The 13,844-nt window shown below is 40.5% G+C and overlaps 1 protein-coding gene across 5 annotated transcripts in view; it reads left to right on the plus strand.

The window, feature by feature from the left end:
- The first annotated feature begins 1,951 nt into the window (after positions 1-1,951).
- PLEKHA4 (pleckstrin homology domain containing A4) overlaps positions 1,952-13,844 on the plus strand; it is a 2,050,101-nt gene continuing 2,038,208 nt past the window's right edge. For 4 of the 5 annotated variants that reach the window (XM_044059472.1, XM_044059474.1, XM_044059476.1 and 1 more), the window contains exon 1: positions 1,953-2,108. The gene's annotated coding sequence lies outside the window, so the exon portion shown is untranslated. Of the gene's footprint in view, positions 2,109-13,844 lie in introns of all 5 variants that reach the window. The other variant, XM_044059475.1, reaches the window with a different exon arrangement.

Here is a 13,844-nt window from a genome sequence, read left to right on the forward strand (position 1 = left end):
TGCAGTTAGGTCTGTGCAGAGAGGGTGATTGTGGGAAGGATAGTAAGGAGTAATGGAGGGAGATATTTATTACGTAAGATGGTTGTGCTCAGGGAGGCACTTGTATTTCACATCATTGCTTTTCAAATAGTACCAGGGGTTTGGCATGTTAGGTTATTGTGGCCCTGTGAAGACTTAAATCATGGGCCTAAGCTGATGCCACTTCATGCTTCTGAGGAGCCAGCATCTCGCTATTTTCATAATGCACCCCCCCCACACACACACACACACACACACATGACAACTTCAAAGCATTAAACTGAAAACCACAGAAAAGGAAAATATTATTGCTACCATTAAATTTTGATATCTAATACAATGTTTTTTTGTGAAGTATAAATAAGATAGGGGGAAAAACTAAAGGGAGAAACATCAGCCATGAATACTGGTGTATCTGTAGCACCCCACAACCCCTGTACTGTCTGCTAAACTCTTTTGTGATAAAGAGAGACAAGACCAAAGAGTCAACCATTGCTTAAGTCAACAGAGAGATCTGACACATGAATCAGCATTTCATGAAATGTTTAATATTGTGTACATGAAAGCAGTACATCGGCATTAAATGCATTTAGCAAAAGGTCAGTGCTTGCGCTGTTTTTGTGGTGTAAAAAATAAAGCAAATTTACTTTTTTCTCTCTCTCTCTCTCTCTCTCCTTTCCCAGTTATGTACTAATGTCAATTTATTTATTCATGTTTGTAACCTTTTGATGACATTCTTAGGCCTACTGGAAACAAAGCCTTTTTCTAGCAGTAGTAAAGCAGCACTGGGTAGTCGAATGACAAGAGCAGTATGCAAGTTGCCCTTTGGGGCTTAAACCTGTGTGCCTTAAATGCTAGTTATTTTCATCTCATTGTAATATCTAGACCATACTGAGAGTTATTTTTTGTGGGGTTTTGGGGTGCTACAGATACACCAGTATCCATGGCTGATGTTTCTCCGTTTAGTTTTTTTCTCCAATCTTATTTATACTTCACACAAAAACATTGTATTAGATATCAAAATTTAAATTAGACTTAATTATGTTTCTGATACTTCCTGACTCTCTGACATCATGGGATTTTTGTTTATCTTCAGAAAGGTAGATGTTAACTCACAGCATATCTTACATTCCCCTTTTTGTTTCTTTTTGCCCTCCTTTCAATCCATTCTTTTACATTTATTCATACAGTAAGCAGTCCTTGTAACAGCCAACATTTGCACTTTAAACACTGCTGTAGTACAGTGAAGGATAACAATAAAAAATAATTTACTGTTGATGGGTATTACTTGTAATTCAGCACTGGTTTATGACATCACGGTCTTGTGCAAAGACTGGAGTACAGTCTCAACACGAGAGCAGTCATTAGGAGAAGATGTCAGTACAACACAGGGTAATTGTTTTTTTTTTTTTTTTTTTTTTTTTTATTATATATGAGTGACATTCATTATGATAAGGTAGACTGAAATTCACATTGCCTCCCACTCTTTTAGGTTTCAGAATTATAAGACACTTTAGTTGGGACTTCGCAACCCTAAACAAATGTTTTAGCTTCACAAACTGTGTTATTTGATGAGTGAAGACCTGCCTCAGAGCATACAGATCTTACTATGTGGTATGTGAAAAGTGCACAGCTGTACCTCTCGCATACTACACATGCCAGAAGCTGGATGAAGGATACCCAGCTACAGAAAACTGGTTTTGCATTCTGTTGTAAAAGCTTTGTCTGCAGCATAAAAATTACCTTACTGTACTGAATAAAAAATTGCAAAATTACACATATTCTAGGGGAATTGTTGTTGGGATTTATTGTTTTACAATGTTATTTTATTCTAAATAGTGAATGCCTCTGATAGTCATGCACACTTGGGGAGTGGTCTCATGCCAATATTTTTAGCACCAACTGCTGGAAAGCTGGGCTGTCAATTTGACTTTGTGTTTCAGACACTGAGAGTGAGGAGACAGAGAACGAAGGACTGAGGGAGGGGAGAGAACGAAAGGAATAACTGAAAAGACAAACTATAAAAAAAGCGCTTTTTGAAGAATTAAGAGCCACCTGTGAGATTTATCATTTTCACTGTGAACTAACTGGTAAGATCTGAACTTCTTTTCAGTGTATCAAGGGATTTTCTTTGTTTTACTGTTCTGCAGTGAGACTAGATTTTTTTAATGAAACAAGTTGAACTCCTTCCAAGTATTTTTATTGTGATGTTTAACAGAAATTCACTTTATGTGACAGTAATTAATTGTATGGAGCCTGAATAAGCTGTTGATAGTTATAGCTGTATCTGAATTGGTCATTTTCAGTTTCTTTTTATAATATTAATTGCAGCATATGATATATCAGATATCGTCCATCCTTTCAAATAGGAGCATTCAGCCCTAGAAGCACAACAGCTAAGCGCTGCACTAGTTTCTTCTTATACTTGGTACTAAAAACATTGTTACTTGCTGGTTACTGTTGTGCAACACATTGTTACAGAGTAATTTGACTTACTTCCAAGATGCGTCTGTTTTTTGTGATTACAAAGTACAGAATTCCTTTTAAATGAGTTAATAAAAGTAGTTGTATATGAAGGCTGGGTGAAGATACATTTTTAAGATGGGATTTCGGAGACAGAGAACGTGGTTTCATTGTAACACTTACTGTATGTAATGAATGGCACACACTTATGGTGGCAGGATTCCTGGGGCTTGTGATTATATAAAAATAAATAATGGCATAGAGATGTGAATCTGCAGTGGGGAATGGCTACATATAACTACTGATGGAGCTTGCTGAGGCGGATTCCTAACAATGAGAACTTGTTAAATGGCATAGCTGTGAGCATGGTGTGGTACTGTGGTTGTGGGACCTTGGTGTGGTACTGTGGTTGTGGGAGCATGGTGTGGTACTGTGGTTGTGTAAGGACAGTTGTTAGGAGAGAACTTAGCAAGCAGTGAAATGTCACAGGGGTCAGTGCTAGAGCCAGTGTTTAATTTATTGTGAATAATATCCCACCAGGAGTTGGAAAGCAAAATCAGTCTGCATGGTAATGTAATGTGGAAATTGGTATAGTAGTCATGGGTGGAGGGAGACCATCTTCAGAAACACACACAGTGACTTTCATTTTTATGCAGATTAGTGGAGGACTTCAAAAGGATGAAATCATGGAAAACATATAGTCTTTGTGAGGTGACCCTAAGCAGGACAAAAAAGTAGGGGACTTCAACGTAATAATCACCCTTTTAATCATGCCATGCATTGTGGAATGGGTAGTGACAAAGACTAAAAAATGCCAGGGTGCAAAGTGTGGGGAACAGTTTCCAAAGAAGCTATACCCATAGTTCTGTTGTACAGGCCATGTAGTAAGGCAGCATCTAGTATTGTACAGTTCCGGAAGTCATACAGTGGCCGGGATGTCAAGCTGGCTGAAAAGATGATGAGGCAGAAAGAGAGACTTAAAAAGTTGGGCACATGCACATTAGAAGAGAAAGGAGGCAACTTATATAATGGTTTGGATGCACTGCACTGTTTTGAGGAGGAGACAGATGATTAATCTTTCTGGGTGCACTGCAGTACTGGGGCAAGACAGACAGATGAAGAAAAACAGTGGGAGAGGAGTGTGGGTGGCAGCCAGAAGGGTGATTACTTCTGAGAAATATTACATGACAGAGATAGATGGTGGTAGGATCCCACAATGTGTTTGCTGTAATGCTGACTTCTTCATATATTACACTTCTGCAGAGTAGAATACCTGTGCAAGTAAATGAAAATGCATACAATGATATGCACACTTTTATTTACTGGTCTTTGTGTCCTGCTTGTGTTTTGTACTGTTTACTGTTTTTGTGTCCTGCTTGTGTTTTATACTGTTTACTGTTCCTTGTGTCCGGCTTGTGTTTTATACTGAGGCAGACTGAATGATGATAAGTGACAGTGCTCATAGTGTGAGTATCAAACTTTTTGAAATAATGCTGTTAATGGGAAGAATATACTTAGGCAGTCATGGAAACATGATGCATTCAGACCTACAACTGGAATGCCAATATATGTGTGCTTAGTCAGCAGGTGGGATGGGGGGAGGAGATCTTTATGCAATCGATTGGATCAAAGCAACAAAATGATGAGGGGAGGGGGCATCACGGCTCACTTAAACAGGAAGTAGCACATCATGTTACATGCTGTTTCATGAAGGACTTCTTTCTGTGTGTAGAAACAAACAAGGCAAAATGAAACCATAAAAATGTTTAAAAAGGTGAGGTATTGTTGATTAATGGGCCATAAACTACCATAAGTTAACCGTGGGAACAATCTACAGTTTAGTCTTGAACTAATCAATTGTCAGTCTTCACTCAAAGTAGTGGGCCTGCTCTGAAAGAATCAATTTGCTGCAAATAGCAGCTACAATATTGCCTTGAAAAGTAACTGTTTTACCATAATGTTAGTGGGAGTGTAGAATGTGTGTGTGCATTGGGGTGGGGGTCTCTGCCCATGCTCATAGTTTTATATGGCTATCTGTAGCCTCTATTTCCTTCAGAAAAAAATAATGTTGTAGTGATGTTGACTTGCTGAGCAGTGAGTCAAGCACATGTTTGATATGATATTCTACAGGCATTAAATGAAGCACACATGGTAAAGTACTACACTCAAAAATAAGAGTCTTCATTCCCCCCCCCCCCAGGGAAATCCCGGGTGACTTGAAACGTACCAGCCAGGTACCACTCGGCCTCAGTCATTCCTCCTGTTGCTACTTCTCTTACCCTTGACAGCACTACATCTGACTATCTCTTCCTCTGTAATCTTACTAGTGGCAGTAGTGTTGCTGGCAGATGGGCCAGGAGAATAGGGGCAGCAGCTGACATTCCTCTTTGTATTGTTTGTTCTTTGATCCAATACATCCAAGTGTGCAGTTGGTGTAACACTGTTATAGTGTCAAGTGATTGCGTGCAGCACTGGAGAGCTCACTTTGATTTTTGCCATTTATGGTATTATTAATGCATCCTGCTGCATGATAGCGGCTAGCAGTTAATGGGGACATTAGGGCATGTGCCATATTTCCATGCAGCTCAGGTAAATAGACTTTATCTTAAGCGCAAAAAAATGCACACAAAAGTCCTTGTTTGAAATTCTGGCTCCAAAACAGTGAAAACCCAGAGTTGTATCTGGCTGGAGCTCAGTGGAGTTAAACAAGGATTCTGCCTAGGCCTAACCATTGTGATGGTTGTCAGTGAGGTATGCCTAGCCAGGAACCAAACACAGTGTTAATCTGACAAAGTATTAAATATAACCATTCAACTTCTTTGTTGTAGCATACCTGAACTAGAGAAACTACAGAGTGAATGGGTCAGAAGGTAAAGGAGTCCAAACCAGCTGCTAACAAGCACGGTAAGCTCCTTGGAAGGGACCGTAACAGTTGTTGACCTGAGTTTTGCAGCAGGGCGAGGCCAGTTGTTGTCATGCCAGCAGGAATGTATTATAAAAAGGTATAAGCACTGACATACATCTGTAGGGTGGAAGCTGATAATTGACAGCATAGGTAGGCTGAAAGGGAAATAAGAATGATTTCATCTGAGATGGGTGGGCTACTCTGATTATTGTCAGCTTTAGTGAGGTGATAAAAACAGCACCCTGATTACTGCTAGGTGGGGGTAAAGGGATAGGCAGGAGACCAGTTATCGACAAGATAAGAGAAGGGGAATGGCAGGAGGCTACGAACACTGACTGAATGAGTGATGGCATTGAGGGGACTCCATGGCTCACAGGCAATCTGAATTGGGAGAGCTGTGATGGCTGCCAGTCTAGCTGGGTGCACCTATCGCTACAAGGTTAGATTAGGGGCTGGGGCTGAGGGCACTGATTCCTGTTATGGCATGAAGGCACAAGCAATATACACTATTGGGATTGATAAGGAAAGTGTGTGTGTGTGTGTGTGTGTGTGTGTGTGTGTGTGTGTGTGTGTGTGTGTGTGTGTGTGTGTGTGTGTGTGTGAGTTTAGAGGCTTCATAGCGTGTCAGGCTGTGGGCACACTTCTGTTGGTGGATCATCTGCTCATTGATTTTTCTAGGCATGCATGCTGTACCAAACTTAGCTAATAGTCAATAGCTTTATGAACTGTACACCTCCACTGACTCCCTTTTGAGTATACCTTAAGTGTATGGAGTGTATGCTTACCTTTACTGGAGCAGACTGATAGAAAAGGTATACAGTGGGTAGGTCTGAAGTGACTGGGCCTGTATAAATAAGATTTCTAGGTCTGAAGCAACTGGGTCTGTATAAATAAGGATTTCTAGGTCTGAAGTGACTGGGTTTGTATAAATAAGGATTTCTAGGTCTGAAGTGACTGGGTCTGTATAAATAATATTTCTAGGTCTGAAGTGACTGGGACTGTATAAATAAGGATTTCTAGGTCTGAAGCGACTGGGTCTGTATAAATAAAGATTTCTAGGTCTGAAGTAACTGGGTTTGTATAAATAAGGATTTCTAGGTCTGAAGCGACTGGGTTTGTATAAATAAGGATTTCTAGGTCTAAAGTGACTGTGTCTGTATAAATAAGGATTTCTAGGTCTGAAGTGACTGGGTTTGTATAAATAAGGATTTCTAGGTCTGAAGCGACTGGGTCTGTATAAATAAGGATTTCTAGGTCTGAAGTGACTGGGTTTGTATAAATAAGGATTTCTAGGTCTGAAGCGACTGGGTTTGTATAAATAAGGATTTCTAGGTCTGAAGTGACTGGGTTTGTATAAATAAGGATTTCTAGGTCTGAAGCGACTGGGTCTGTATAAATAAGGATTTCTAGGTCTGAAGTGACTGGGTTTGTATAAATAAGGATTTCTAGGTCTGAAGCGACTGGGTCTGTATAAATAAGGATTTCTAGGTCTGAAGCGACTGGGTTTGTATAAATAAGAATTTCTAGGTCTGAAGTGACTGTGTCTGTATAAATAAGGATTTCTAGGTCTGAAGTGACTGGGTTTGTATAAATAAGGATTTCTAGGTCTTGAGTGACTGGGTCTGTATAAATAAGGATTTCTAGGTCTGAAGTGACTGGGTCTGTATAAATAAGATTTCTAGGTCTGAAGTGACTGGGTTTGTATAAATAAGGATTTCTAGGTCTGAAGTGACTGTGTCTGTTTAAGTAATGATTTCTATTACAAAATTTGTAATACGAGTGCCTTAAGTCAGACTTAAAGGGTCCATGAATCAGTGATAGATGCAATTCAGAAAGGCAGCTGAAACGAGTGTGGTATCTAGTAAAAGTCATATAAAGTAATAAAAACTAGATTAATGCACCCTGCCTGTGAAAAAATGACTGAGAGGGATATGTTTTCAAAATTCTGCATACCAAAGGAATTATAAAAGTACAAGAAAAAAATCTCCTTGAAGTAAAATAATCAGTTGAATTAGGAGGCAATGTGAAGTAGCCCATCTTAAAAAGTAGAAGACATCTAAAACAGACTCTCTGAGGAGATGATAAGCTCCAGAGCAGATCAGAATGTAAGAATATAAAGATGTAATGCAATTCTAGTAAAACATGTGAAAATGCAGGTTACTAAGTAATTGGAAATGACAACTTAGCCATTAATTGGGGAAATTAGCCAGGTTTTATTTGTTAGGGTAAGTGAAATCAATAGCCTATTCAAGCAAATGCCCATTTAGGAGAAAAAATCATTTTAAAAAGTAGAAAAATCACATTTGTGTTATGTGGGAGACAAACCCTTCATTCCCCACCATACAGGGCCTTTCTCTGCTTGTACCTGCTTACTTAATAGAACCAATTTTGAGGTCACATGCCCTCAGGTCAAGTAAGATATTTTCACTTAAGAAGGTTTTACTTAAATTGCCCATCAGTCTCATAAATACACTGTTTTTATATGCAACATTTATGTTCCTATATTTCTTTTAAATTAATTCTGTAAAAGTTTTGTTTTTCAGCATAGCATTTTAATTTTCTACGGGTGTAAGCTGTTAGTAAATATTCCCCTTTTGATAAAGACACATACGTCCCTTGCAGAATATTGTTTGTATTCTTCTAAATTTAAATTAAGTGATATGGAATTGCTTTTTGGGCAGCTGCGATGGTGCAGCAGTTAACGTTGCCACCTTAGAGCAGCAACAGGTTCTCGTTCGATCCTCGGCTGGGGTGCCTTCTGTGCAGAGTCTGCATGTCCTCTCTGTGGTCACGGGTTTCCTCCGGGTGCTCTGGTTTCCTCCAACATCTCAAAGACATGCTGTAGGTGTATTGGACACTAAATTGGCCCTGTGCATGTGTGTACCTTCTGTGGAAGGTTGGGCGCTGGGCTGGCAACTCGACACCGTAAAACTCCACTGCCAATCATGAGCAGACAGGTGCTCTGCTGTGGCGACCCCTAACCGGAAAAAGCTGAAAGAAGAAGATATGGAATGAGTTTTGGTGGCATAAAAATCAAATTAAACTTAGCAGTGCATAGGATTTCTGTACAGCTCCAGATGCTTGGGTTCTGTCCTTAACTTCAGACACAGTCTGTGTTACATCTGCATGAGTTTCTCCTCCTACCTCCAGAAGCATTCTGGTTAACTGACTATACTGCATTTATCCTTCTCCATGTGGTTTGTTGACATGGCTGTAAAAGGTCTGTGAAACAGTTCACTTAGCTTTTAACAGACATTAAAAAAGAACATCTGCTTTTATTCACATCTTCAATTACCAATGGCCTGCCAAAATTCCTAGCCATGGGCTAGAACTTCAAATGATTAATCACTGACCATTCAAAATTTAATATTTCTTCTAATTATAAAATATTTCATTATCTTCATCATAATCATCATCATCAGTAGAGATAAACCATGTTTTCTCTCAAAATAAAGCAACATAATGCTTTGGTTGAGTTTCTCTCCCCTTCATTTTATTTAGTTTCATTCCATTAGCCCTAAAACTATAGTTGGTAAGAGCAATGCAGAAAGTCAAAGGAAAAGAGTCCCTACCAAGATTAATTACACAAAAGTAAGTTTCCTTTTACTGTCCTACATTTTACTTAGAAGAAACTAGAGCAGAGCATGGCACTGTTTGGAATATGCGGTATTTGTTCTGCTGTTTCTCTGTTTTCATTTTTATTTTTTCTTTTGTGAAAATCTCGTAAATTGTTTAAGTTTGAAATCAGTACTAATAAAAACAAGGAATTTCACAGCATATGACATTTTATTGCTGATCACTCACTCAAGGAGAATTAGCATTTCTTCTCATATCTACTATTTGCACAAATCCCGGTTTGCTTCTTTTGGTGGTCTGTATTTAAAACTGTTTTCATTCTACTTGTATTATAATATGATTTAGTTATTCATGCACTAAAATGTATAATGGTATAATGGTCATAAGTGGAAATTATGAGTAATTACTTGTTTAATTCCTGGAATATTTTAATAACTTTAAAGCATTATTCCTGCTGTTTGTAAGTTGTGGAATTTTGCTGTTTTTAAGTTGTAGAATGCTCTTCTTTTTAAAGCACTTTTACTCATGTGGTGCATTTGGTTGTAAATCTATTACTTTATATTGATACTTTTGTGATACCTAACCAGTTTTGATTTTTTCCCCTGTTATCACCTGTAGTGAACCTAATATTGTTATAAATTTACCACAACTGCGTACTTCCGTCTATGTGCTTTTCCATTTTTACTGTAACTGATTATTATAATATTGTTGTTCCACACCCTTTATTTTGTGTGACGACTTCATTCAAGATAATTCTTGTAAAGGACTGCTCATTAGGTTGTTAACAGGTAAACAATATGGAAAGATAAATTCAGTGAGTCAGATCTTTTGAGAATAATATCTACATCTTCCTTATTCTTTTCACAGTTGAGAGTTAGTATATTATTGAGCAGAATGTGTTACTGAGATGCTTTGACCACTTCAGAAACAGAACACTTTCTTCTACTATTTCTAGAATTAAATATCACTCTGAGAATGCATATACCTTCAGACTTCTTAATGTGTACAGTAACAGAAGCACTCTAATTTGATATTATGCTCTGTACTCATTTGCAAGTGATTCCAGAAGTCTCTGTGCAAAAACTGCTTACTCGAGTGATTACTGAGGTAGGAATGCATGACTCTGCCAGTAGAGATAGACTGCTATCTATCAAGTGTGTCCAAATATGTGATTATTGTCTCAGCAGCTGCTTCACACTAGCCCATCCTTTTTTGTTTTCCACTTGTTCAGGCTTCTAACATTCCACAACATATATAGGAAGGGGAGGGTCCGGTCCATGGATGAAAAGCTTGCTGTGAAAGTGAAGGTCTTTTCATCTCAGACTCAGGCATTATCAGCATTCTGCTAGTCATGCCTACTTCCCTCTGCTTACCCATGACTTTCTTTAGTCCTGTTTTCTCACAACTTACTTTAAGTATTTATGTATTCTTTAGTGTTTTATCTGCTCTAGAGTATGCATGTGCCATCCTTCAGTCTGTCACATTATATGGTAAGGTCAAAGCACAAAATGGTCTCCTTTGAAGTAAAAATAAACCCAGAACCCCCAGCTAATCCTGGAATATTCAGGAAATACTCTGAGGTAATGTCCTGCTATTAAGTGATATGCTGGCAAAATTTCAAGCCCCCATAAACCATGTGAACACTGCTGCCTATGCAGAACTGTTCACAGAAACCCTATACAAGCATGTTAATAGCTGCATAGAGGCAGCTGTTCTCACCAGGAAGAAGTACAGAACTAGCTCAAAAAAACAAGCCCCCCTGGTGGAATCACAAAATGAGTGGGCTGTGTAACAGAGGGGGGGGTAATGGCAAAATATAGGAGGTGCAGCACCCGACAGGATACAATCACTCTCATAAATCTAAAGAAACAACTCAGAGCAGAAATAGTCTACCAAGCCAAATTTGAGGTAAATTTGGCTTCCCAGGCCAATGACAACCACAAGGCATTCTTTGGCTATTTCTGCAACCTCAAAGGCAGTACGGAATTGTTTGTAGAGCTCATTGTAAATGAAGCCACCTATACTGAGCCAGAAGATGCAGCAAACCTACTGGGTAATAAATTCAGCTCCAGCTTTACCCCTCTTTTAACCCTCAACCTTCCCTCAGGAAATAACATCAAATATAACTCCGCTGCTATCATTAGGGAACAGGTCCTTAATGCTCTTTCTCTCTAAGGCCATAAAAAACTCCATCAATGGGCCCAGACCATATCCCAGGATGCCTTCTAAATAGCATGAAACATGACCTATCAGGCCCTCTGGAATTGCTATTTAACTGCAGGCTCCAAACAGGCTTCATGCCTCATGACTGGAGAATTGCAATAGTCATCCCTCTGCACAAAGGTAGGCAATCTGCAGATCCTGGAAACTACAAACCCATAAGTCTCACTAGTCTCATATGAGAAGCCATGGAAAGATTTATCATGAAAATGGTCAATAATGACATAGTAAACCTCCAGACAATAGACCCAACCCAGTTTGGTTTCATAAAGGGAAGGTCATGTTTACTCAACCTGGGGGAATTCTTTGAGAAGGTCAAAAAAGCAATGAATGAGGGAAAAATGGTTTTATACTGCATATCCTGACCTGGCCAAAGCATTTGACACAATACCCCATGCAGGCATTGTTGACAAACTCAAGAGGTTAGGTACAAACCTGTATGTCACCCGGTGGATAGCCAACTGGCTCACAGACAGGACCCAGGAAGTTAGAATTGGGGAGTCCACCTATAGAACGAGGCCAGTAACAAGTGGAGTCCCTCATGGATCAGTGCTTGGACTGCTCCTTTTTGGCATTTACTTCTCTGAAGTCAAGGCCAATGTCAGTGGTCTCTTGCTGACTAAATTTGCAGCTGATTGCAAATTAGAAGCTGTTATTGAATCCCACACTGACACAAACATTCTCCAGGAAGGGCTGACACAGACAAACAACTGGTGTCAGAGCCATGGACTAAAACTAAATGCCAAGAAATGCATAGCAGTATCCATCAGGAAGTCATTCACCCCTGTAACCATCATATTGCCAACACACCCCTTAGAGACGACCCAGTAGTCAGGGACTTAGGGACACCCAGAAAGTAATCTATCCTTTGACCATCATGTCTATAGTAGCGAGGAAATCATTCTATGTTGCGCAACTTATAAACAAACATATGGCATCTAGGTCCAAGGAAGTAATTGTTCCACTGTATTTGGCATTCATCAGACCTATCATTGAGTACAGCACCCACTTTGGTATGTACCTAACCAGGCATATCCAACAAATGGAACGTCCACAGAGGTTCCTCACTAAAAGAATACAGGACATAAGTAAAATGTCCTATAAAGACCACCTCAAGGCCCACTCCCTGTAGTCTGTCTCCTACAAGCTGTTGAGAGGAGAGCTGTGCCTAGCATACAGGGCATTGTCAGACCTCACTCTGATGGACCTCCTGCGTATTCACAAAACAAACAGCACCAGGATTACCCATTCTAAAGACTTAAACCTTGCTTGTGATATAAGTTGGACTTGCTGGAGAGACAGGTATGTAGCCCAGAGACTACCCCGTCTATGGAAAAGGCTCCCCATCCATGTGAAGCAGGACTTTTTTTTTTCCCTGTTGATATAGCTCTGTTAAAAATGTCTAGAGTCCAAAGACCACAAACATTCGGGTTTCAAAAAATACATAAAGTGCTCCCAGAAGATGTCAATTACGGGTGGCCACAGTAATTGTGTTTATTGTCTCGAGCCATTCACTTGCAAGAAACTTGTTTATTCTGCCATTCCTTTAGTTCCAGTGTTCTCCAAGAGTGGAAGAACAAGTTAATTTTGAAAGGTCTCCTCAAGTCTTCCTTCGAGGAAGACTGAGCAAGTTCTTCTCCCTCATAAATGTCCCATTCATCCAAAAAGAGAAGGTCAAGTTGGCCAAGAGGCATTCTCTAGAGCCAACTAGTGTATCGGAACCTCCTCAGAAACAATTGAAACTTGATGAGGCTTCTACCTCCTCAGCTCCACTGTCCTGGGAGCAGGTCGAGGTTGTCAATGTTGACACTGCAGTGTCGGCCCCAAGCCTTTTGGAGCCGACTACTGAAAAATTTCATCAGACCCGGTACAGAGATCTTTTGCTGGTCTCCCCAACCTTAAGATCTCCAATTTTACAGAGATCCAGATCACCTACCCTGCCATCCAGATCCTTTAAGAACCTGTCAGAAGAAGATGTGGAGAGAGTAGTGCTTAGACTCCTGAAGTCATCTGCTTTGCCCAAATTGTTATTGGCTCCAACCCAGTTGGTTCCGGAGCCACCTGAGTCCATCCTCCCTGTTGTGGTTCCTCCTCTGAGCCAAGTTGGGGCTTCAGAGCCGGAGTTTTCAGTGCCACTTGTTGCGGAATCCTTGGTTCCAGCTCCCCTCATGGCTGTCTCGAATCCAAGTTCTGCTCCGACACCTTTGGTGCCATCCGTGGTGTCTAGGAGCCGAAGCTCACCGGTCGGCCCAGACAGGGACACTTGGACCTGAACCTCTTCAGTTCCGAGTCTCCCTCTCAGTGCGTCGGCTAGGGTGAGCTCGGACCCTACATCCATCTCAGAGCTGGTCACTCTGGAGCCGAGGACTACCCCCATTTCCTTGGACCCAGGGCTGTCTTCGGAGCTGGAGAGATCTGCTTTCAAGATGATGAGTGTGCTGTCTCGCTCATCAGCTCCACATAAGGGTACCGACACTCTTCCCCCTCAAGCACCGACCTCTGTCTCAGCACCTTCTCTCTCTCTCGACAGCAGAGACCCGTAGCCTCAGGAGCCCCCATTGGGTGGCCCCCAGTCTTCCGAGACCTCCCCAGAGTACCCTTCTGAGGAGCCTCCTCAGAAGAGGACATGGAAGAGGAAGCATGTAGACTCCCCAGATGAGAC

Source organism: Protopterus annectens, chromosome 17.part0 (assembly GCF_019279795.1).
Source record: "Protopterus annectens isolate FY-2018-M chromosome 17.part0, PAN1.0, whole genome shotgun sequence".
NCBI lineage: Eukaryota > Metazoa > Chordata > Ceratodontiformes > Protopteridae > Protopterus > Protopterus annectens.